The sequence below is a fragment of the Papaver somniferum genome, chromosome 1 (assembly GCF_003573695.1).
Source record: "Papaver somniferum cultivar HN1 chromosome 1, ASM357369v1, whole genome shotgun sequence".
NCBI lineage: Eukaryota > Viridiplantae > Streptophyta > Magnoliopsida > Ranunculales > Papaveraceae > Papaver > Papaver somniferum.
Genome location: NC_039358.1, coordinates 50,988,119 through 51,010,767, shown reverse-complemented (window position 1 = coordinate 51,010,767; position 22,649 = coordinate 50,988,119). Strand labels below are relative to the sequence as shown.

Genomic DNA, 22,649 nt, shown 5'->3' with positions numbered 1-22,649 from the left:
TTATCCAGAGTCCGACCCGCAGATATGATCAATTTGTAAGTGCCAAGTGTTTGTCGCCGCTTTGCATGATCCAATGAAAGGTAGTTACTTTTGCTAGGACAACTTAAGTAGCCAGTAGGCTTGCCAAAGTGAAAATTCATGAAATACCAATCTCTAGGACTGGAAATCGTAGTGCCACCTTGGATGATTGACGGTTGTGATTTGAAGAATGTTGTTCTTCCCAGCCCAAATAAAAACTTAGAGAGAGGGAGTTCTTTCAGTTTCTTGGTCAGTTTTTCCAAAATAGAACCAGGCAACATTGCAATATCTTTAGGTCGAACAAGATTCCAAGAAAGTATCAGACTTTGGATACCCGAGCAATGAAGGAAGATCAGATATCCCCTGATGATAATCAAGATGAACCAACGAGACCCAGATTGAATCTGCCTCCAAATCAGGTAAGTAATTCTGGGATTCAAGAGAATTTTGATCTTTATTGGTGTTCTATGAATTGGATTGCGAGTATGGGTATTGATATTGACTAAAAGGTGTGTTTTGGTGCAAAAATCTACTAGGATGATGCAGCAAGAGTGCGCGAATCTTCTGCAGGAAAAGGTGAGAGCCGAATGCAAGGCTTTTCTAGAGTAAGGATTGTAAGTGCAGGGTATGGAGATGGAGCTGATAGGCATGCAGTAGATGGGGATGGAAATCAGCAACAACATAGAGAGCGAGGTCGTTTGGAGAATGGACGGCTTGTGGGTGTTAAGGATGGATGGGTATTGTATGCACTTCATCCCGATCGAGGTCGGTTTGTGGTCAATGAGGGAGTTGTTCTTGTGGGTGATGAAAGGATTGTTTGTGGGGGTGCACGCTAGGGATTTTGCACAGCACCAATTCCTGAAGAAGTCAGATCTCATATTCATATGAATGATTCCCTTCCTCTCTCTGTTGACAAGGTAATCTTCCCTAACATGTTCATGCTTGCACCAGAAATCCGACAAATGGATGGAGATGTTGTGGGGATAGTCAGTGCAGGCCATGGAGAGATAACTCATCCACATGAAGTACTAGCAGATGAGCCATTGCCAGAAGGGGTTAGTGCTAGATCTTTTTCCCAAGTGAGAAAAGATGATGTACCCAAACCTGCAGAGAAAGATGCAAATGCATCTGGAGATGCAGGAAATGTCTAGCCAGGTTGGCTCCAAAGTATTGCTCAGAGACAAGTGAGAGTTATATGGCAAGCAAGAAACTTTAATTATAGAATAGTATATTATAATCTGGGTATGTAAAGAAACTAAGTTGTTAGACAAAGATGTTGTGTTTAAATTTAAAGTTGGTTTTCTGGATATTATCTTAAGAAACTTGGGCATGCTGTCAGTATTAGTTCTTGAGAAAATTGTGCATTGCTTTCCAAAATAGAATAGTTTAGAATTGTAGTAAGTCCAGAAGGCATACATGATAAAGTTAACATGATAAAGATAGGGATTCAGATTATAGTAGCATCTCTTGGTAAAATTGTTACTAGAGTTAGTACTAGAATTAGTACCAGGGTCTAGAATTAGAACTAGAGGATATTGAGAATGCAAATTAGTACTAGAATTAAAAAGGAACAATATTATAAAGAGATACATACCAGAGTTTAGAGTAGCAGTTTCCAAGCAGTTGACCCATTTAAGTTGGTGGTCGAAATGTTTTAGAAAGAGTGAAAGAAATTGATGTAGATAGCAATCATAGTCATCCTTATGTCCATGTTTAGAACATAGGTCTAAAAGAATGTTGTACCAGTTGTAGCTACCGCTAAGAATTGTCTTTATAAATTCATAGCTGGTGCAAAGATTTTCTCGAGAGATTGTAGAGTAATAATTTTCACTCTGAGTTAAACCAGGTAGCCTGGTAGTTGAAACACTGTAGTTGAGGAAAAAAAATTTTAGTTTGGGGTTTGATTTGCAGGGCATTGAATTGCAAATGGAGAAAATTCTTTGTCTCCTTGAAATTGAGATATTTTCTGTATCTGTTTTTATTTGAGGCAACATCTGTGAATTGATCCTTGGTAATGAACTGGTGTTGAGAATTTTTCTTGGAAGGGGAAAGACCAGCTTCCAGGTTAGCGTAACTAGTGATTTGGGTGTAATTTGTGTGATTTGTACTGGATGTGATGCTTGTGATGCTTGTGACGATCTTCATCTCTTTTTTTCTGTGATTGAGGTCTGAATGTGATTGGAGAGCTTAATGCAATTGCAGTTGCACTGATTCGAGTGATTTAAGGTATCCATAGAACTCTAGTGAAATGAAAAATTAAAACATGGTTGGGGAAATCAGCATCTGAGCTGAGAAGTAGAAGAGAATCGGGAGATTTTTGAATTTCCAGTAAGAGGTCCGGGAAGAATCGACCGTTAGAATTAGAAGTTGGAGCAAAACGACACTGAATAACGGCTAGAAAAGCCGACGGGAGGGAGAGCTCAGAGAGGGGAGAGAGGAGAGAGGGGAGAGCTCATTAGAGTTATTTGAAATGTTGAGGTTTTTGAGGTCCTACTAATTTAGTGGATTAGTAGGACCTATACTGAGAGGGTATTATGATAGTATAGAAAACGTCCCAACAATTACCAAGAATGGATGAGTAATTAATGAGTTCAGTGCAGTCCTACATGTGATTACTACAGCTTCCTAGTACGGGATATTTAGAAGATGTCATGATGATGATTTTCAAAGGTAACTGCTACTTGAATAAATAAATCCGACATGAGGGTGCAACTAAGCAGCAACTTTAGAGTATTTAATCAGTCCCAACATGAAGCGCGTTACTGAATCAATGGCCTAGCCGATGAAGCTGTATAATCCGACGATGAAGCGCCATCATGGTTGAGACAAGAAAAGCTACTTAGCACATTCAATACTATATGATAGTGTTGTATATCATTGATTTAGAGTTGGCCCAGCTCAAGGAAGGAATTAGGGATGAAATGCAAGTCATGGGAATGATGTAGGCATTTGTACAAGCATTGGCCAAGGCTTGGACAATGCATATGAAACAGTGGCGTTGCCAAATGCGCGATTGATGATTATTTGCTTGGCAAAAAGAATGCAAGTGATACACCTAAAGTATGAAGATGAACCAAGAAACAAGGCAAGACTCGATTGGCATGACTTTACTCGGATGTTGGCATCCAAATGAGTTAAGTGCATGGCCAAGATAAATGTAGCGCTAAGTTGGATGCATAATGGATTAAGCCAAGTTGTGTGCAGGGCGATGTTGGTTGTACATTTGCTTAGGACAAGTTTATTGTAGTGCTAAGATGGATGTACATTGGCTCAGTCCAAAACGAGCGTTGGGATATGATGGTTGCACGTTGGCTCGGGCCAAAACATGTGCAGTGCAATGTTAGCTGATTATCGGTTCAGGATGTCAGTTACATGTTGTGCGTGCATCACACGCATGCCATAGAAAAGGAGTGGGTTGAGACGGTTATAAAGAGGCTTTATAACCGAGTTTGGAATATCCTAACCATTCAAGACAACTGTGGCGCAATTCTGCAAGCCAGCAAAAAGGTAGCAGTTAGAAAGGCATTGTGGCGGTTAGGAAAACTGCCTATGGACAGATGGATGTTCATAGGCAGTGCAAATGAGTTGCACACGGATTGGCCTGATTCTTGGAATTATAAATAGGCCAGAGAACCATTGCAAGTTTGCGTCTTCAGGTGTAGAGGAACCACATTGCAGTAGGGAGTGTTTGTTATAGGCTTGGAGATAATAAGCTTGTAAGTCCATTGGTTGGACAAAATTTTGTAATCTTCCCCTTAAGCTAATGAAAGTGGGTTTGTTGGCTTAGATGTTTGCCTTAGTATTATGTTGATTCGAAAGTACTCCCCAAGTTTTGTGAAGCATAAGAGTGACATTAACCCCTCTTTGTAGGATGGGCTACAATTGAAGGAAAAGAGAATATCTAAGTAAGTCTTTCGTTGCATACTTAGAGCAATGTGGCTGTTTACAAAGGTGAAAAATTATAAGGCTGAAATACGAGTGGGTGATAAGAGATCACTGAACCACTGTATTGTCGGGTCATAGTTGCGCAAAAATTTGGTGAGAGCATTTGCAAATGTGACACTTCGGGTATCAGAGCACCGATTCCTTTGTTTTGGCTTTGTTTTGAAAGATTTTCTCAGTTTTCCTCGAGTTTTAGTTGTTGAATTGCTAGAATATAATGGTTGGAAAGAAAAGTGCAGCGGATACCTTGACGGATAGGTTGGATAACTTGGAAAATATAATTGGTGGTGAGGTACGCCACGGGCCATCCTAACAATGCCAATTATAAAGCAACGGTAATGGCTCGCGTTCAGGCTTGAGTCGAACCAAGATGCGACTAAGAAGCACGCTGATTCGGAAGGCCAAATCACTGTTGTTAAGGCCATGTTTACAGACTCCATGAAAGACTAACTGATGAGTTAGGCGTCTTAAGGAAAATGGTGAGTGTGATAAGTACAGATCAAGCTGCTACGGGTGGTAGTAGTAATGGAGACTTTACGAATATTAAAGTCCCTGAACCTAATAAGGAGATTTCTGGCGCTAGAGATGTGAAGGCATTGGATAATTTAATGTGAGACACTTCAAGGCCGCCAGAACCCCGGAAGAACAAAAATTTACTCTCGTTAGCATGTACCTGCAAGGTGATGCAAAGTTGTGGTGGAGGACTAAAACTGATGATAACCTTACTGATGGTCGTCCAGGCATCATGACATGGGATATCATGAAAGAATAATTGAAGGGTCAATTCTTACTAAGCAATGTTATTTGGCTAGCCAGAGAGAGCTTGCGTAAGCTATGACACACCGGTACCCCACAGGAATACGTCGAAGAGTTCTCGTCTCTGATGCTAGATATTTGCAACATGTATCTGAGGAAGATGTTCAATTTTATATCTGGTTTGCATTTGTGGGCTCAGACCGAAGTGAGAAGGAAAGGTTCCAAATACCTACCTTCAGTCATTGCAATAGTGGACATCCTTGCTGATTTTAGGTCAGTTAGTACCTCAACTGATGCTAATAAGAAGGGGAAGAATAAGAAAAGCCAGAATCATAAGGATAATGAGAATGAGAACCGTTATGAGGCTAAGGAAAAAACTATCAAAGGGATGATAGTTTGGCCGTGAAGAACAAGGCAAGTGGGTGTTTCCTGTGCAAGGATCCTCACCTTGCGCGTGATTGTTCTAAAAGAGAAAAATTGTCTGTAATAGTCACTGAAGGAAGTGGCGAGAAAGATGAGAATGATGAGGTAGAGCATCTGAATCATATTCAACTACGCAATATAGCAGCACAACAATGGCTAAGTAGCGCTGGCCTAGTTTATATGAAGGTTGGCATTCACAACCATCGAGTCTGGGGCATGGCCGATACAGGTGCTTCGCAGACTGTTATGAGCTTGTCGATGGCAGAGTACTTGGGTTTGGAAGTATATCAGGATGATCATTGTATGAAGAATGCGAATGATATAGCTAAACCAATCAAGGGGATGGTTGTGGCAAATGTTGAAGTGGGAGAGTGGCGTGGCCGAGTCAGTATTATGGTGATGCATCTAAATGACTTTGAGATGATCTATGGTAAAAAATTTATCAAGATAGCAGAGGAAAAAATGATGCCTCACCTTGGCGTGATTTTCATACAAAGTCCAAGTGCACCTTATTTCGTGAAAGGTGTAAGGAACGTCAGTTTGTATGACATGAGGAACGAAAAAGGAAAGGCAGGTAAGCTTTCCTCTATCCGCTCTTTCGAAAAAATCTTAGATGAGATTCATGAGGAATTTTTATTTCCAATGGATCTTAGTATCTGATAAGTGCATAATTCGTATGATTTTAGTGTCCATTCCATACTTGTTTACGTTATTATTCTTGCATGTATTCGTATTATTACTCTCGTTTTCTCTTATTTGCCTCTAATAGGTGAATCATCCAAAAAGGATCTACAAAGTGTTTAAAATATCTAAGAAGATAAGTATCCCAAGTATCCAAGCGCCCAAGTCCAAGAGAAGTGGAAGAAGTGCGATGAAAAGGAGCAAAACGCTCAAAATCAAGAGAAGGGCCAAATACCGATCTTAACTCATTCAAATTAAGGATTTATCATCATCATCTTGAAGATAATTGAAATATAAAAAGAATGCAAAAAGAATGAGTTCATTCCGAGTTCGGATGAAGAAGTTGTGTACAAAACAAGCTTTTATTGAATACCGAAGACACTAAAGTTCGTGGACGGGTTTCATACTTTAATCCCGAAACTTTCTGCTGGAATTTGAAGTTCGCGGACTGGGTTTGCGAACTTAGCAAGTGGAAAACGTGTATTAATACCTTGGAAAGCCTAAGGTCACGTTTGGGAGTCTTTATGTCGTATTTTCGGGTCGGGTTCTTGAACCAAACTAAATACTTGAGGGCCAAGCAATGTAAATCTATAAATAGGTATTAGGTCTTTCACATATCATCTCATATTATACTTTTGTTCTTCATTAATATTTTAGGTTTACCCCTTTAGGGGGAAACCGGGTAATTGTGTAATCATGAGAAACTAAATCCTTTGTTGATTAAGGATGAATTCAATGTTCCAACAGTGAAGCTTTATTATTAATACAAGTCTATTTGAAGTTTTAATCATCATCATTTGTTTTCATTATATCTAGGGTTTATGATTGATTCTTAGATTAATTTGGGTGCGCAACCAGATTAGTCTATTTGTCATTCTATTGCTAGTAGTGATTTGAGCTATCCGTAATTGTCGTGCATCTCCTACACAAGTAGAAAACATGAGACCTTGCAGAGGGATTCTGTAAAGCAATCGTGTGTAGAAACAATACCAGTAAGTGAACCGAGCGTACTGAGTTTAACTGTTGGAATCAAACCCAAATTCACAAAGCCTAAAGCATTCGATTGAGTTATACCTTGTAAGCGTACCTCAAGGCGGCTCAGTTGAATAGAACCCGGTGACTAAGCGTACCTGTTATCCAGTGATACAAGGAGTTTTGGGGATAGCTAAGCGTACCTGCTATTCTACAGTTGGTGATGAATGGTTCTAATGGAAGATAGATAAGTATTCTAATCCTGTTAACGCTTGGTAACGGCGAAGGATTTCTTAATCATCTCTTTCTTCTTTATTGTCTTTCTATTATCTTAAAACCAATCCCCCTTTGTTATTTACTTTATTTTGCTGATTCAAATAACATATCAATTACACAGCTCTCTGTGGGAACGATCTCTTACTACCGCTATATTACCAATTAATAATGGGAAATATATTTATTAATTTGTTGAGCCTACGACAGCCCATACAAATTTTGGCGCCGTTGCCGGGGAGCAGTCGCTAATTGATTTGTTATTTGTTTAGCTTGTTTTTATTTTTGTTTTGATTTTCTATTTCTTGGGAGTCATCATGTTTCCTTACGGAAATAACATGTACGGAGCACAAGATCAATCATATAATAGTGGTAATCAATATGGTTTTCAATCTCATTCGTATGACAACAACCAACCATCCTATGGGTATAATCAAAACCAATCTTTTGGTTATGATCACTACTCAAGACGCACGCGCGATGCGCCTGCCGTTTCACCCTCCACCGAAGCCAGAGGCTTGGTTGCACTGCCCTGAAGCATCAATTAAAGTGTCGGGACTTTCATGTGATCTCTTCCTCAAGGCATGGTTTGATCCCACTGAAGGAACTATAATCAAATTCTTGAAATTAGCTTATGACATGCGTAAGAAATTAGTTACTCAACCCACCACTCAATTGATCAAAAAATCCTTAACTGGGGCTATGCCTTGTGATTCATGTGACTAGTCTGAACACTCTATACTATGGATATATTTTCCATCTTTCAAATCTTTTAACAATACGTACAGTAACCAAAACATTTTAAGCATCAAAAAGTAAGAAGAATACATATTAACAAAAATTAAAAAGAAGAAACGCCATCGCAAATAATATTGCATTTGAGACAGTTTTGAGATTATAGTACACCGCAAAACATAATAGCATGTATTGCTCATCTAATTAGTACACAACAAACATATACAGTGTGACTTTCAACAAAGATGAGTATAAACTTTACATTGACGACATTCAAACATATAAGACGGATGATAGAAAGGCACGCTCCTTCACAACTAAAGGAGCAGAATCCTAGCTTAAAATACGAACAAAATAAACTTCCCAGAAACTAATTTCCTTTTCTTTATCTCGGCATTCAAAACAAAAAAAAAAAGTTAAACCATTAGAACTTTCTAGATAACGGATAAAAGTAGTAATTTACTGGTTGTCTACGCGTGTCTTGGTTTTTCAGTTGTGCGATATAACATCTATGTCTTAGATCTGGTCAAATTATAAGGGAAACATCGACATAAATTAATGAGAACTAGTTATGTAAAAGTTTATTAAGAGCATGAGAATACCTTTTCTTTATGAGATGTTTTACCATACGAATCGAGCCAAATATCGATTGTGCTTTCTCCTATGCTAAAGCAACTTTGCAGCACTTCAATGCCTTCGATAAATCCTTAATTAACTCATCTATCTTTGAAAAAGCTTTAGCAACTGCCGAAGTTGATATCAAAAGTTAAATTCGTTAGTCAACATTTTATTGCTCGATTTAGACAAAGATATACCTGAAGTACTACACTCAAATTTGTCTAAACCCATTGTCAAAAAAAAAAAAAATCTCTGTTTGACCTAAAGTATGAAAAAAATGTTTGTATTTAATCATCCTGTGGAAAAAATAGTACTCATCTATGTTGTATTAGGCGTTAGGCGAGGCGAGGCGCCTAGCGCCTAGAGCGCCCAAGACAAGCGCCTAGAAATCAGAAACCAATAGAAATGGGCATACTTCTGCGCCTTGGGAGCCTCGCACGCCTAGAGCGCCCGGGGCGCATTATCAGTAAAAGTATTTGAATAAAACTATGGAAACATACAAATGGTATCAAGATATTACCATTAATTTAGCAAAAACTATTAACTCACCCCAACTTAATGCCAAAATGCTTCGAATCTGGAGATGGGCAGTATGTGTGATGGTCAAGTTTCTTATATGGCCTCCACGATAACCTGCACAAATTGAGGTGTTAATGTAGTAATCCTAGTTTATAGTTTAGCATGCCAGAAGAACAACACGCCATAGGAAGGTCCAGGAGAGTTTCTCCAACAAATAACTTTTGATATACAAAATTTTCCCAAACTAAAGAAGATATATTCCGGAGAATCTCAAACCTCATACTGGTCAATATCAAACCTCTGCATTGTTCTCTACTCTCTTTTCTTGAACAAATACTGCAATGAAATATTTTCAAATTAGTTTAATCCCTTAGAAATCAAACGATAAGATCATTCATATTAGTATGGAAAAGACTTAAGGGTCAGCTATTTCTGTTTTATTTCATTTCTGGTCAATTAGGGACAATGTAAACCATATCAGCAAGGTAAACCGATATTGGCAGTGGACACTTAGCTTGGATACGTTATTACCCTACATTGCTGCAGATTGTTCAATTTTGTTTTTGCAATTGCAGTTCTTTTTATTTTATTTATGAGCAACTAATCAACTTATTGAATCCTAGTTTCCTAAACCCAGAACCCAGATCAAGATTATAAATTGAACATAATTTTCCTCTCAAGCATTTTTACAAACAGATAGAGTTCAAGAATATAAGTTTAACTAACATCAGCTGAATAAATCCTCTACTAATTAAATTGGAATCCAATTGGTACTGTTCTAATTGAAATCGAAACACAGAGTAATGTAATAATCGAATTAGAAAAATCATAATTCGAATTCAAAACTGGGAAAATCAAAATTCTAATTTGAAGAAAATTGGGAAAATCGAAAGTTGAAATATAAATAGGAGAAAAATATTTACCTCAGATAATGATTAGGGTAGCGATGAATGACACTAGGTGCTAGCGGAGGTTGATGATGCTAGTTCCTGTGGTGGTGATGGTGTTGGTGGTGAAGGAATGATTATTGGAATCTAAGCAAGAGAGTAGGGATTTTGATTGAGAATAACGTTATTTAGTCGCACTGCTAGTTATGGTGGTTGGTGGTGCTGCGACGGTGGCATTTGGTGTTGCTGCTACGGTGGTGGTGGTGGTCGTGGTGCTGGCTATGATGATGATGGTGCTGGTGGTATGTTGTATTGTATCTTTTTTCTCAGGTTGGAGTTTCATCGAAATTACACGGACAGGAGATAAGAGAAATGTAAAATATATATTTTGGACTTATCAGGTGCACATGACCACCAAACGGACCCCTTTTCTTTATTACAGTAAGATTATCCCACTGAACCTTATGGATATTCTCATACATGTCAACAATCTTATGACGGGCATGTAAGTGAATAATCACAAGGATGGAAGGATAGTCATGCTTCTGATCAATTGTTTTCTAGTAATGTGCAGATGAAAAGTTATGATACTCAATCAAAACATATTCCTCTTCATCGTGTGTTTCCTTCACTCTTTCCAAAAGAGGAGATTGTGCACAACGGTGGAAAGCATGTTAATGACAGAAAACTTTTTAAGCAACATGTGCAGCTAGAAAAAGCCGGTGCATCACAAGAGACTCTTGACGAAATTAAGAAGGCCATAGACATGGAATTCGAACGTCGTTTTGATGTTGATGATTCTGAGGTTGACAGTGATTCTGATGAAGATGAACCACATCTTGAAAGTCCTTGCAATAATGATACGATTATTCCAACTCTGGATCATAATAAAGATCACTCGCCTATTCAAAAGGAGGAGATTGGGTATGACATATCTATTGTTATAAATGGTGTAACATACTCAAACGAAGAAATTAGGAGTTGCATCAATGAACTAGACTTTTTAGGGGAGGATTCTGATTCCGATAACGAGAGTGTTGAAAGAGATGGAGATTGAGAATGAAACCAAATTGATTGATTTCGTGGAAGACCCAATTGAGCTAGATAATAATAGTTCGATAGAGGACCACGATATCCTTGAGGTAAATAATTCACTGGAGATAACTAATGAGGATCCGATACAAGGTTTGTCTAATCCTTTGCATAATTTTATATCTATTGATCTTTTCCTCCAATTGAAGTAGCTTCTCAAAGAGTTGTTAACCCAACTTTTAAGAAAATACCTCACTTCGGATTGGAGTTGTGTGCTTCCAAAGTTTTCACGGATTATTTTGCTTCTAAGTATCCACCACTTGATGTGTTTGATTCGAGTATTGTGCAGGTTCACCAAGCTGAGGAACCTATTAAAGTTCCCGAATGTTATGTTCTTTATCCACTTACGAGTGTATAAAGGACTAAGTGTGGGGGAAACTTCAATAAAGTGATAGCTTCAATATTTATATCTTTTGCTAATATTTTTGTGAAGCTGTTAATGGAACTGCAGATTTTTATTTGGAAGGATTACCAAATTTTTAGATTATTGGTGTACGGACGATAACAATAACGTCGGGCTGACGACGTTAAACCAAGCGCTAAATGGGAGCAACCCATCGGTTTTGTATATATTTCCTTTTGTTTTTAGTTTTCTTAGTTTTTCATATCATATCTTGCATTCTCATCTTAGATTTTACAAGTCTTATATCTACAATGAAAGTTTTGACGAATTCTCGTCAGAAAATTCTGACTACGCACCTGTCACCAAAATAGCTCTCGAGACTTCATACAGAGTCATATTTGAGTGGTTCACCCCAACTTTTAAATAAGACATACATACCTTTCTTTTCCAAAAAGAAAATCTCAATTTGGAGTCTGTTAAGTTGGACCGACAGGCCTGGACATTTGAGTTTTGGTATTTTGACAGAACTTTTTCAGATTGCATGTCAGTCAGTCCGGAGGCCATAAAAGTCAGACCGTTTACCGAAACACTGTTCCCTTTTGACACCTTATACAAAAGACGTATACGAACAACTTTAATTTAGGATGTTTTTCCTAGTTACCTACCCATTTGTACAGTTTTAGAGTTTTTAAGGGATGTTATGTCAGAAATCAGAATTTTCGGTTTTGAACATTGAGGACAACGTTGAGTTTAAGTGTGGGGGAGTAGTTAAGCATGTTTGTTTTTTCATATAAAATAAATAATAATACTCTTTGATTTCTTGCATTCTTGAGACTTCATCTTTTGGAGTTAATTATGAGCTTATTAGGATGACACTCTAAACCTTTTAAGGTTGAAACAGTTCTTACGGCTATAGATGGAGTTCTGCTTGATCATTCCACAATCCTTAAATATGTACGTTCATAATTGAATGCGAAACTAAGCTATGGTAGTCGTTTTAAAGATTCACCCTCGCAATTAATCATTACTGAATCACTTTCTTTTTATTTTTGCAGTTATATGTTTCTCTAAAGTGATTTGGTGGGATCCTGATACTGCCATAGATGTTGTAGCAAGGTAATCATTGGTTGAGTATTTAAAAGTCTCATAATACAATTGTCTTACACTCATAAAGAGTGAGCTAAAAAGAAAAAAAAATAAAAAAAAATAAAAAAAAAGAGAAAAAAAATAAAAATAAGTAAATATAAGGCTCCTCTTTTTTTATCGACATTAATAAATGATAGGTCCGGAATTTCGGACTAATCATAGTCGATAAAAACAAAAACCATATCATCATTATATATCAAGTCAAAAGACTATTGATGAGGTTCTTGACACTTTGATAGCAGTATGTATGAAACGTTGTCCCTGTCTCCGTCGCCTAAGCAAGCGTGGAAAGCAGGATCCAAGGAAACTATCACATACTTGCTGAAAACGAACATGCGATTAGAGTATCTAATCATGTGGTCGAGTTAAATGGGTGCTTCTCTCAACTATTGCGCTATAAATAAGAATCCTTTGACGACATTCATACAAGTATTGTGGGTAACATCTTTCACTTTAGTCAACATTTGCACACTTCACTTATCTATTTCCATTCTCTTAGTAGAGTTTTGCAATCAGGTTGAATGTCACACGTAGGTAATTGCTTGTGTGTGATGATTGGAATGTATGTGGTATGTTTGTAGCTAAAGAACATATGCAAGCTAATTATTTGGCTTTCTACTTTGTGTCAATCCTTAGCAGTTCTTCCAAGGCAAGAGATTGGAGTAGGTTTTGTGGGTATAGCTCTTGTAAACCTTCACGAGACTATAACTCATCCACTAGGGACACCTAGGGGTTTAAAGGCATGTTATTCATGCTAAGAGTAACCGTACCCTCACGACATGGAGTTGTTGTATTTAGGATTAGTTTTATTTAGTTTGCTCGAGGACTAGCAAAAGCTAAGTGTGGGGGAATTTGAAAGTGCATAATTTATGATTTTAGTGTCCATTCCATACTTGTTTAAGCTATTATTCTTGCATGTATTCGTATTATTACTCTTGTTTTCTCTTATTTGTCTCTAATAGGTGAATCATCCAAAAAGGAGCTACAAAGTGTTGAAAAGAGCTAAGAAAAGAAGTATCCCAAGTATCCAAGCGCCCAAGTCCAAGAGAAGTGGAAAAAGTGCAACGAAAAGGAGCAAAACGCTCAAAATCAAGAGAAGGGCCAAAGACCGATCTTAACTCATTCAAATTAAGGATTTCTCATCATCATTTAAGAGAATTGAAAGATAAAAAGAATGCAAAATGAATGAGGTCATTCGAGTTCGGATGAAAAAGTTGTGGCCAAAACAAGCTTTTATTGAATACCGAAGACAGTAAAGTTCGCGGACGGGTTTCATACTTTAATTTCAAAAATTTCTGCTGGAATTTGAAGTTCGCGGACTGGGTTTGCAAACTTAGCAAGTGGAAAAATTGTATTAATACCTTGGAAAGCCTAAGGTCACGTTTGGGAGTCTTTATGTCGTATTTTCGGGTCGGGTTCTTGAACCAAACTAAATGCTTGATGGCCAAGCAATGTAAACCTATAAATAGGTATTAGGCCTTTCACATATCATCATCTCATATTATACTTTTGTTCTTCACTAATATTTTAAGGTTTACCCCGTTAGGGGGAAACCGGGTAATTGTGTAATCATGAGAAACTCAATCCTTTGTTGATTTAGGATGAATTCAATGTTCCAAGAGTGAAGCTTTATTAATAATACAAGTCTATTTAAGGTTCTAATCATCATCGTTTGTTTTCATTATATCTAGGATTTATGTTTGATTCTTAGATTGATTTGGGTGCGCAACCAGATTATTCTATTTATCATTCTATTGCTAGTAGTGATTTGAGCGATCCATGATTGTCGTGCATCTCCTACACAAGTAGAAAACATGAGACCTTGCAGAGTGATTCCGTAAAGCAATCGTGTGTGGAAAAAACACCAGTAAGTTAACCGAGCGTACTGAGTTTAACTGCTGGAATCAAACCTAAATTCACAAAACCTAAAGCGTTCGATTGAGTTACACCTTATAAGCGTACCTCAAGGCGGCTCAGTTGAATAGAATCCGGTGACTAAGCGTACCTGTTATCCGGTGATACAAGGAGTTTTGGGGATAGCTAAGCGTACCTGCTTTTTTCCACGGTTGGTGATGAATGATTCTAATAGAAGATAGATAAGTATTCTAATCATGTTAACGTTTGGTAACGGGGAAGGATTTCTTAATCATTTTTTTTTATTGTCTTTCTATTATCTTAAAGCCAATCCCCCTTTGTTATTTAATTTATTTTGTTGATTCAAATAACATATCAATTACACATATCTCTGTGGGAACGAACTCTTACTACCGTTATATTACCAGTTAATTAGTGGGAAATATATTTATTAATTTGTTGAGCCTACGACAACCCATACTGTTAGAGCATTGCTCGGTCGAACTCGCATGCGTTGTTATCTCAAGCATGTTTGTCAATGTTAGTGATCAAAACTATAAGTCTTGATTTCTAGCCAACATAGCTAAAGGTCTCGGACTAGGATAGAAAGTGTAGTTGAGTTCAAGACTCCATGGCAATCATCATATAAGACGAAGGACTACTCAAGGAACTGGTGGATCTTGATCGACTAAAAGGTATGTAGAGACTTGAACTTATCTGTCACTCAAAAGTCTGTCTATTCTATCTCCTACTCTTGAGACAAAAGTCGAGCTGATGGATAGACTTTCATTATACACATTTTCTATTTCCGAGTTTAACTCGCCTATCTATTTCTCGAAATATGTGTTGGTAAGCTTTCGCTTTAGCCAAATTCATCTTTACCTAGTGACGAATGTCATGTTATGTTTCAATCACTTTGAAAATTGCTCTGACGAAAAAGGTCTGTGAATAACCGCTATATAACGTCCTCTGAGAATGTTTCAATGAATGAAATGAGAGTTTAGATTACATAACCATTGGGAGGATATAAGCATTGTTGTGGAAACACATATATGTATAAGTCCTTATTCCTTGAACCAAAGTTTGTGAACTTTGTTGATCAAGAGAAACTGTAATGACCCGTCCTTCCACCGATACTATTCCCACTTAGCCACTGCGGTTATCCGGCAGTGTGGGATTTTCAACGGGCATCGCTGCGGTCATCCGGCAGCAACTTCCCGGATGGTCACCCATCCCTAGATTGCTCCCACCCGAGCACGCTTAACTGCAGAGTTTTCTGCCAACTCTGGAGCTAATTGTGCTGAAAAGGTCTCGGTGTTAGGAAAGGACAAACCATTACTTATATTCCATTCGGCCAATCACTGCCAAATATCGGGGTATTACAATACCACCACCTTAAATTGGAGCCGTCCTCGGCTCCGGAATATATACACAAGCCCAGATCTCTGACGTTCCCTGCCCCTCATGAGAAGCACCTGGACCAACCCCGTCCAGCGTACCTTCCCACCCTCGGCAGGTGAACCGTCGTCGGCTCTGATACCATTTGTAATGACCCGTCCCTCCACCGATATTGTCCCCACTTAGACACTGCGGTTATCCGACAGTGTGGGGTTTTTAACGGGCATCGCTGCGGTAATCCAGCAGAAACTTCCCGGATAGTCACCCATCCCTGGATTACTCCCGCCCGAGCACGCTTAACTGCAGAGTTTTCTGCGAACTCTGGAGCCAATTGTGCTGAAAAGGTCTCGGTGTTAGGAAAGGACAAACCATTACTTATATTCCATTCGGCCAATCACTGCCAAATATCGGGGTATTACAATATTTTTGTAATGACCCGTCCCTCCACCGATATTGTCCCCACTTAGCCACTGCGGTTATCTGGCAGTGTGGGGTTTTCAACGGGCACTACTGCGGTCATCCATCAGCAGCTTCCTGAGAGGTCACCCATCCTGTGACTACTCCCAGCCGAGCACGCTTAACTGAGAAGTTTTTTCCCCACAACTCAGTCAAGTGTACTCATCAGGCCTCGATGTTAGGAAAGGACAAACCATTACTTATATTCCATTCGGCCAATCACTGCCAAATATCGGGGTATTACAATACCACCACCTTAAATTAGAGCCGTCCTCGGCTCGGAATATATACAAAAGCCCAGATATCTGACGTTCCCTGCCCCTCATGAGAAGCACCTGGACCAACCCCGTCCAGCGTACCTTCCCACCCTCGGCAGGTTAACCGTCGTCGGCTCTGATACCATTTGTAATGACCCGTCCCTCCACCGTTACTGTCCCCACTTAGCCACTGTGGATATCCAGTAGTGAGGGGTTTTCAAAGGGCATCGCTGCGGTAATCCAGCAGCAACTTCCCGGATGGTCACCCATCCCTGGATTAGTCCCGCCCGAGCACGCTTAACTGCAGAGTTTTTTGCCAACTCTGGAGCAAATTGTGCTGAAAAGGCCTCGGTGATAGCAGAGGACAATTCATTACTTATATTCCATTCGGCCAACCACTGCCGAATATCGGGGTATTACAGAAACGGAATGTGGCGTGAGCCAAGTCCGCGAACTGGCGGAAGTTCTCGACCTGAGAATTTCTGCTGGAGTTTGTGAACTCCTTACGTGAGCTTGAGTTCGCGAACCCAGTCCGCGAACTTGAGCAGGTTATATCTAAAATCGGTTATTCTTGAACTCATGTTTATTTAAACTAAGGAATGCTTTTGCAAACCGTGGCTCTAAAGTTCATGAACCGATTCAAGTGAATCAAACCGTTTTTGCTTCGATTGTGTCTTGTGTAGTTACATAAGATCTAAACAATTGAACAACTCTCTAACTGGTTCATTTGAGTCATTTGAACTAGTTATAGTGAAGAAGAATATAGTGGATATGAAAGTGATCATATGGCTAACCATTTGGTTAACTATTGTTGAACCAACAAATGTTAATGTTTGGGAATGGTTCGTAAACCCAAAATTTGACATTTCATTTTTGTGTAACAAGCTAAGTTTTCGATCCAACGGTTGAGAAATATTAGCTTGAATCTAATCAGGTTTTCATCTAACGGTGAATATTGAATGGTTTGTTACCAAGCTAGCATTGATTGCAAACCCTGATTCGAAAGACTATATAAAGGAGAACTATAGCAACTGGGAAACCTAATCCCCACACCTTACGTGTGATACTAGTTGCATATCTAGAGTCGATTCTCCTTTAACCTTTGGTTTCTTCTTCTAAAACCAGGTTAACGACTTAAAGACTTCATTGGGATTGTGAAGCCATACCGATACTACTTTTCTTGTAGTTGTGTGATCTGATCTTGCATCTTCTATCATTACGAGTACGATTGTAATAATTGGATCGATATTTATATCTCCGATAGGCAAGATATAAAAGTAATCACAAGCACTTCGTCTCATCGTTTGTGATTCCACAATATCTTTTTTCGCTGCGTCGATTAGGATTATTGTGAGGTGATTGATAATACTAGGTTGTTCTTCGGGAATATAAGTCTGGTATATCAATTGGTTCCTGTTCACCTTGACTTATCAAAAGACGGAACAAAACTCATAGGTATATTCGTGGGAGACAGATTTATCTATCACCGTACACTTTTCTGTGTGATACAGATTTGTTTATTAAAGTCTTTGACTTTGGGTCGTAGCAACTCTTAGTTGTGGGTGAGATCAGCTAAGGGAATCAATTATGTAGCATCCTGCTGGGATCAGAGGTGTAGGAGCATAACTGTACCTTGGATCAGTGTGAGATTGATTGGGGTTCAACTACAGTCCAGACCGAAGTTAGTTTGGAGTAAGCTAGTGTCTGTAGCGGCTTAATACAGTGTATGTTCAATCTGGACTATGTCCCGGGGTTTTTCTGCATTTGCGGTTTCGTCGTTAACAAAATTCTGGTGTCTGTGTTATTTCTTTTTCGCATTATATTTTGTTATATAATTGAAATATCACAGGTTGTGCGTTGTTCAATAAGTTAGAATATCCGACCTTTTGGTTGTTGATTTAAATTGATTGACACTTGGATATTGGTCTTTGGTACCATCCAAGTTATCTCTCTAGTATTTGATAAAGACTCGCAGATTTCTATTTGCTTGAGTATATATCAAATCGAGAGATTGAGATATAAACTCTTTGATATACTTTTTATCTAGATTGAGTCTGACTGTCTAGTTGATTCTCTAGAAAGTATATTGAAGTTTTTCCATATAGATTGCTAAGCGAAATATTCGGTGAGGTTGTTGTACCCCCACTTTTTCAATTGGTATCAGAGCAGGAAAACACGTTCAAGACCTTACAATTCTGTGTTTGTGGCAATCTGAGTCTGAGGACAGAATATCTTCTACGCATACCAAGATGTATTTTAAAGCTTTTAACTATGCCAAATTTCTTGTGTATACCTCAAAGGATTACTCCTTAGTTGATTCTTCCGTATCCCAAGGTAAGAAGATTGTTCCATCTTGTGATGACATATCTCTTTCTGATGAGACATTGGGCACTATGGCAAAAGCTGAAATGAAGCTCACCAGAATTTCAAAAAATTCTACTGAGATCATTGATGAATTTGAAAAGTCTCTTGATCGAGAACATGAAATTTATAGCATCATTGAGTCATTCTCTAAGAATATTGATAAAATTCTCCAAGAAACTACTCTACAGCGTGAAAAGATTAGTGTTCTTGAGGATATAGTTAAGGAAGACTCAATTACAGAGAAACGTTTGATCGAGACGCATTCATCAGAGCTTAACAGGCTTCGTGTCAAAAAAAAGAAACTGGAAGCATCTCTTACTCTAGCCAATAAACAGTGCAGATCCTTGGAAAAGGAAAACTCTGTCTTAAGGAGAAATTCTTCTGTAGAAACTAATTCTCATGGATTGCAATACACGAAGGATCCTCCAGAAGAAGTTTGTGTCAAGAAAGGTTTACATAACTTGCAATCTTCTCATATGGCTATGAAGTTAAAACAGGTGCCGTTTGTTGCTTCTCCTCCACGAACCTGTACTTTCTGTGGGAAAAAGAATCACTATGTTATCCATTGTTTTGCCAGGAGGAAACAAATTTCTAAACTTCATAATTTGCTTCTTTCCACTGTCAATGGAACAAATAGTCAGTTGACTACTGCAGTGAATCGCATGCCCACAGAAAACCATAAGTCTTATAAATATGATCTCTTTCCTAGAAATCATCACAGAGTTCAAATGCGTTCTAGTGTTATAAATTCTTGTGCTGCCGATGAAAGCATTCCCTATGTTTATAAGACTGGTTCTGGTAAATCTAAGTCTAGAAAATGGATTCCTATCTATTCTGATCCTCTTGAGCTAGTTGCAGAGGTCCTAGATTTAGTCCTCAGAAAAAACCTTCTGACGGGTATGTTAAACACACCATGTCTTACTCTTCTGGGATGAAAGACAACCAAAGAAAGGCGAAACTGTCAGATGATATATACAACTCCTTTCTCGATGATCATAGTGGGATTGAATTCCACTCTACCACCTGACTTCAGGTATTCTTTTCCTTGTTTCTAACTTGAGAGGTGCAAGGAAATTTATTGAGAAATGCTCAAGTATGTTGTATATTATTTCAGTTTCGGTTTCTGTGCGAGTTTTTGTGCTGACAGTCCACAAACGTCCGTGTCCTCCTCTTGAGAGTTCTTAGGGTTTCCAAAAACAAGAGTTTACTTCTCTTGTTTACATACACATATATATTACTCTATATTGTGTCTCTCCGTCCCTACCAAAAAATTATATGGAGAACTCTGCAAAATCTCAAGAGATTGTGCATCTTGATATGGAGGAAGACGCTCAAGGACGTGAGTCAATTCAAGAGCTGGTTCTAAAGAAGATGCTTGAAAGAAAGGATCACAACTCCTGGATTAATGATTCTATCAAGGATTTGATTCGTGTTCAGAATGATTCAAAGGTCGAGTTTGAAAATCTTCAACTGCAAATAAACCAACTCTTGGATGGTGATGCCAGAATCCTTGTTAATCAGAATATTCTGATACGGAATCAAAAGAAGCTCATCATGGACTGCACCAAGGCTAGACAGCTTGCTCGGGTTGTTGATCGCAAAGTTAGTGTTCTAACTCACGAACATGGTGTGTCCACGGTCAAGAGAATAAAGGAAATCATTGATACCTTCTTTGGTGGATTCATTGAAAGATATGAGGTTCTCAACAAACTTTGATTTTATCCTTTATTTCCTAGTAAATCTTCTATTTTCTCGTTTTTATTAGAAGAATAACTAGAGTTTGGAATATCCATTATTGTGATTTCACATAGCTATGTCCAACGTTTTCATCTTCATGTTTTTAGATTTATTGGTTTCAATTCTGAATTTGTTTGGAAGATGAATTTTGCAGTATTAATCTTATGGTTTTATATGTTGCAATATTGTTATGGGATTTGTGTGTTTACGTCCGCGATCTTGACTATCCCATATCTTGTCAAAAGTAAAGTCTTTCGAATGTCGATATTCATGTATTGATAAAAGAATGAATAGACTTTTGACAAATACAAAAGTTAAGCCTATATTGTCAATTATTGATGGAAGATAGGTTAAAATCTTTTGTTTGCAAGGATTATGTCTATTGAATGTCGTTATGCGAATAGTGATGGAAAATAGAATGAATCCTTGTGTATTTCGAAGTAATTGATCTTCCCCGATCCATATTTTATGTATTACTGCGAGGCTCCATGAAGTGTCTTATGTTGAGCATTATACAACCAAGTTGATCATTTTTGATTAGCTATGTTGTTGTTCCATGAGGTACTTTATGTCGAGCATATTCAACTAAATTAATCATCTTGTTTGGTTATTTAGTTGTTTCTCCATAAGTTTTCTTATGTCGAGCACGACCAATTAAATTGATTACTTTTGTCATTAGTTTGATTGTGTATTTCGATTAGATTAATTATGGGTTCTCTTGTAATTAATCTAATTGTATATTTTGAGTCTCCATAAGTTCACTTATGTTGAGCATTTGTCGATTAAATTAATCATGGGTTCTTTTGTGGTTAGTTTAATTGAATATTTTGGATTCAAATTCATACTTGTATGTGATTTGTTATGTCCAAAGAAATCCTTTTTTTCCTTCGAAATTAAGGTCGCTCTTGTTGTTCTCTCGGGAATGGCATTTTATGGGGGAGAGTTCTTTTCAACTTGCGCTTAATTGCCAAATCTTTGTGGGGAGTGCGGCTGTGGAATATTGTAGGGGTTATCTTGTATCTTTAAACTCCTTGATGAATGCATTTAGCTTCGGATTTATGATTGCATCTAAACAGGATGATATACTTTTGCTTTCTTTTGATCAAGAAATGTCTCTTTCGAAAATTTCATTAGGATCCCGTTCTTGTACCTTTACCAATTTTATTGACAAAAAGGGGGAGAATTAATATGTAGTTCACACTACAAATACATATGGTTTTCGGATCATTATGTAAGGGGGAGTGGTTTCCATGTGAGATGGAGTATTGACTAAGGGGGAGTGATACGTATCACCATAGTATTGTTGTTGAAGTTGTGATACAATTGGACTTTGACGTTGTGTAATGATACTATGACACTGTATAACAATGATTGAGAACTATTGTTTTCTTGTTGTTATAGCTACGAATTTTCAACAACGATGATGCTAAACTTACAACCTTTGGGATCATTGGAGTACTTGGAAGTGACGAAGATTTTGAGTAATGTTGAAGATTAGGCATGTGGAATAGGAGCTACAAAAGTTTATTTATTTTTTTATATTCCATATGTATTAATAGTTTTGTCACTAAAATTGACAAAGGGGGAGATTCTTAGAGCATTGCTCGGTCGAACTCGCATGCGTTTCCATCTCAAGCATGTTTGTCAATGTTAGTGATCAAAACTATAAGTCTTGATTTCTAGCCTACATAGCTAAAGGTCTCGGACTAGGATAGAAAGTGTAGTTGAGCTCAAGACTCCATGGCAATCATCATACAAGACGAAGGACTACTCAAGGAACTGGTGGATCATCATCGACTAAAAGGTATGTGGAGACTTGAACTTATCTGTCACTCAAAAGTCTATCTATTCTATCTCCTACTCTTGAGACAAAAGTCGTGCTGATGTATAGACTTTCACTATACACATTTTCTATTTCGAGCCGAGTTTAACTCGCCTATCTATTTATCGAAATATGTGTTGGTAAGCTTTCGCTTTAGCCAAATTCATCTTTACCTAGTGACGAATGTCATGTTATGTTTCAATCAATCTGAAAATTGCTCTGACGAAAAAATGTCTGTGAATAACGGCTATATAATGTCCTCTGAGAATGTTTCAATGATTGAAATGAGAGTTGAGATTACATAACCATTGGGAGGATATAAGCATTGTTGTGGAAACACATATATGTATAAGTCC

General features: G+C 38.0%; 1 long non-coding RNA gene across 1 annotated transcript; it reads right to left on the bottom strand.

The window, feature by feature from the left end:
* Window positions 1-7,966: 7,966 nt before the first annotated feature.
* On the bottom strand, window positions 7,967-10,167 carry LOC113328858. Its single transcript, XR_003349592.1, has 4 exons — window positions 9,861-10,167; window positions 9,214-9,273; window positions 8,968-9,051; window positions 7,967-8,544 (listed from the first exon to the last, which is right to left on the bottom strand). It is a non-coding gene; the product is annotated as an uncharacterized LOC113328858 (long non-coding RNA).
* Between the last annotated feature and the right edge of the window lie 12,482 nt (window positions 10,168-22,649).